The following is a 3,871-nucleotide window of genomic DNA, read 5'->3' as shown; positions in this document are numbered from 1 at the left end:
AATGACATCACTTCTGTGTGACATCATCAGGTTGGGGACGTCCCTGTCCCTTCCAGTAACGTCCCCCAAAGTCCCCCCATCGGGGACTTGGAAGGACCTGGCAACCCGATCTGTATTTCCCAAACTGGAGCTGGCAGCCCTCGGTGTATGGCATTGTGCCCCACTGAGGTCCCCGCCCTCCGCAGGCTCTGCCCCCAAATCTCCAGGAGTTTCCCATCTGGGATCTGGCAACCCTGTCTCCAGGTATTCCCCGATCTGGTGCTGGCAACCCTAATTTCCTGGCCCCTTCGGGACCAAATCTTTAGGCTGGATTCAACTCTGGAATCTGTAAATGTGGAACCTGAGAGAATGTGAACTTCTACATACATCCCCCAGATGAGGTGAGTGGCTGCAATAGAGTCGGTTGGTGCTAGAATGAGATCGGTGCCGTGCGGCTGCGGCCTGGGGAACTCTGGGCCTTTAGTGACACAAAGACTGTGGAGAAAGATGTGAAACCTTTCCTGCAGGGTGAACCGCAATGTAAACAGTTATGACACATGGCAAAGACTCCTGTCTTGAGGTGTGAAAACTTGAAAAGGGCAAGCTTAACCCAGGAAGAGTGAAGCTATGGCACCTCTGAGCATGCGCAGTGTGCCTTTTCCTCACCGCCGCCTCCCACACGTCTGCCTGTTAGGGACGAAGGTTCCACGTTCAAGGATGTGGCTTCCGCCACCGTGCTTTCTCCTTGGCGACAAACGAGCCGCTCGCAAGGGAGCCCTTTCCTGAGCTGGTGGAGTATCAGCCGAGCCCTTGGCCGCGAGCCAAGATGGCCGCTATCCGCCAGCGGTGGAGATTGGCAGGGGAGGGGACCCAGCCTTCCTCATGAGTCACTTCCCTCCATTCACAGAGTGGAAAATTACAGAAGAGGGTTTGGTTTGGCCGTCTGCAGTGAGAATGGGGGCTGCCTCGCTGTGAAGAGGAGAGAGAGAGATGAGGCAGGCCCGCGAAATTCCATTTGGGAGTGATATGCTTAAGATGGAGGGAGGGGACCCAAAGCTGCTTGGAAAAGGGCCTTCTGGGAACTCAAAGATGAGCTCCCTTTCTTGGTAATTCCTAAACAACCGTATTATAGCCAGTTTGGTAAAGGAGAAACAGGGGGGGGGGGAGATTTAACATTTTGTCATTCCTTCAGCGCTAGGAAATTCATGGGGAAGCATCAGTAGGGTCGTTTTTCTCTCTGCGCGCCTTACAATCACTTTGTGATAATATCTGTCAGGGCTCTCACATACAGGCCATGTGATACAGTGGCTAGAATGTCGGCTTTGGATCTGGACTTGGATTTAGGGCTTCTGGGTCCCCTCTAGCCACCAGCAGGGGACGGGGGGGGCAATGCTCCCTCTAAGCTGTGGAGTCTTGTAAGCAAAAACTCTACTTTGTGAGCTCCTGGCATGAAAGCTGTGAGCGAGCGATTTGGCTACTGCATAAGTTCGTTCGCTCTGGAGCCATCCCTTCCTGAGCTAAGACAAAGATGCGTGAGCCGGAGGCTAAAAAACAGTGAGCTAGCTCACACTGACTCAGCTCAGAGGAAGCACTGATGGGGGGGGGTGTAGGGTTGCCAGATCCAGGTTGGGAAACTCCTGGAGATTTGGGGATGGACCCTGGGGAGGCAAGGGACCTCAGTGGGGTACAACGCCACAGAGTCCACCCTCTAAAATGTCCATTTTCACCGGGGGGAACTGATCTCTGTAGTCTGGGGTGAGCTGTAATTCCAGGGGATCCCCAGGCCCCGCCTGGAGGCTGACAGTCCCACAGAGTCAGATTCGAGTCTCCACTCTGTTCTGCAAGCTCACTGGGTGACGCTGGGCAAGCCACTGTCTCAGTTTAGCCCATTTCGTGGAATCAGTATGGAGGTTAAAAATAGGAGCATATGGTTGCCAGCAGTGTTCCCTCTAAGCTGAGTTAGTGTGAGCTAGCTCACAGCTCTTTAGCCTCCAGCTCACACATTTTTGCCTTAGCTCAGGAAGGATGGCTCCAGAGCACACTAGTTTATGCAGGAGCCAAATCGCCCACTCACAACTTTAATGCAAGTAGCTCACAAAGTAGAACTTTGGCTCACAGGACTCCACAGCTTAGAGGGAACCTTGGTTGCCAGTCCTCCAGGCAGGGCCTGTTGACCTCTCGGAATTAGAACTGATCTCCAGGTGACAGAAATCAGTCCCCTTGGAGAAAATGGCTACTTTAAAGGGCGGACTGTATGACATTATACCCCATTGAGATCCCACCCCGTCCCTCCCCAGGCTCCACCCCCAAATCTTCCAGGTCTATCCCAACCTACAGTTGGCTCCCCTAACTGAGAACAATGCTATCCACCTCTTTGGGTCTCCACAGGGGAGAAAAGTGAGGCACAATTACGTAAATTCAGTATTTAAAAGATTGGGATTGGTGGTCACCTGACCTGAAATGTTTGACAGGCCGCTCTTAGGGCAGATGACTGGATGGCTCCCAAGAAAATATCAGGGATGAATATTCTGGTCAGGCCAGCAAATTTCCACACACACACACCCCTCAGCAGGTCCCAGGCGGAACTTGGCTTGTCAGCAGAAGCAGCTGCAAATCTCTCCGGCAAACAGCAAGGAGGTTAGCTGGGTTACATTATCACCTTCTCTCCCTCTCCCCCCCCAAGTGCGGTCTCAGGCCGTGGTCACACGGTCATTTTGATGGGGTTTCACCCCTGTTCCCGATTGCATTCAAGACTGCTGATCAGATGCATCCGTCTCATGTACCGAAGTGGGCTCACTCTCGCAATCCTCCGTTTCCTACCAAGTTTCCCAACACCCGGGAAATCAAGTACTTTCCGGATATTTGCGCTGTGAATCCACAATTTCGCCAATCTGGGCAAGCCATCTCTCGCTATGATTATAGCGTTGCCAAGTCCCGCAAACTCACCGGCGGGTGAGGCTCTGACAGGTCCGGGAGCCGGCTCCGGATGCATGTGTGTGCGCCGCCAGCACATCAACGGAAGTGACGTGCGACATCGCTCACGTTGGGGGCGTCGCCCAGATCGTCGGGGGGGAAACCATATGGTTTCCCCCCCGACGATCTGGGCGACGCCCCCAACGTGAGCGACGTGGCTGCGTCAGTCACCTCTGGTGACGTAGCTTTGGGGGAGCGGAGTTCCCCTCGGGACCCAATTCCGCGGGGGTTTCCCCACCCCCGCCCCCACTTGGCAGCCCTATATGATTATGATTGTCTGAATTTCCTTCTCACGCTGAATTCCCCCCCTCCCAGCTTTCGCTGTTGTGCGCATGAGCAATCTTGCGCTGAATATGCATGAACGTCCAAAGTGCACATATATAGACATCGGTACATCTATATAAGTTGTACGTTGGTGGTTCATTCTGTTCACTGTTGGGGGGGGGAAACACTGCAAAAACAAGGGAGTACAGTGCGTCCAAGTGGGAGCGGTGATTTGGCTATGTGCATATGCGCATGCGCTTGGGCAGCGCGGCTATCTGGACAGTGCCTGGAGCCTTGTCGCGGGATGCAAGCAGTTCAGGGAGGGATGTGTGATCTTCCCAACCCTGCAAAAAATATCCCCGATCAAATGTACACCGGGAACCAATCGTGATAAGCTTGCCATGTGACCACAGCCTCAGTTATGCTGGCAAGAGGGGAGGGGTCGTGGCTCAGTGATAGAGCATCTGCTTGGCATGCAGAAGGTCCCAGGTTCAATCCCCAGCACCTCCTAGGGCTGCCAAATCCCCCCGGGGGGAACCCCGCCCCAGCGTGCACGTCACAGGAAAGTGATGTTATGACGCCGGCCCGCTGGGGGCGGGGCCACAGCCATACAAGGGAAAACTCTATGGTTTTCCCTTGTATGGTCGTGGCCCCG

This window comes from Gekko japonicus, unplaced genomic scaffold, assembly GCF_001447785.1.
Source record: "Gekko japonicus isolate JY-2015 unplaced genomic scaffold, Gekko_japonicus_V1.1 scaffold1787, whole genome shotgun sequence".
Taxonomy (NCBI): Eukaryota; Metazoa; Chordata; class Lepidosauria; order Squamata; family Gekkonidae; genus Gekko; species Gekko japonicus.
The sequence above is the reverse complement of the archived record's forward strand: the minus strand, read 5'-3'. Positions refer to the sequence as shown.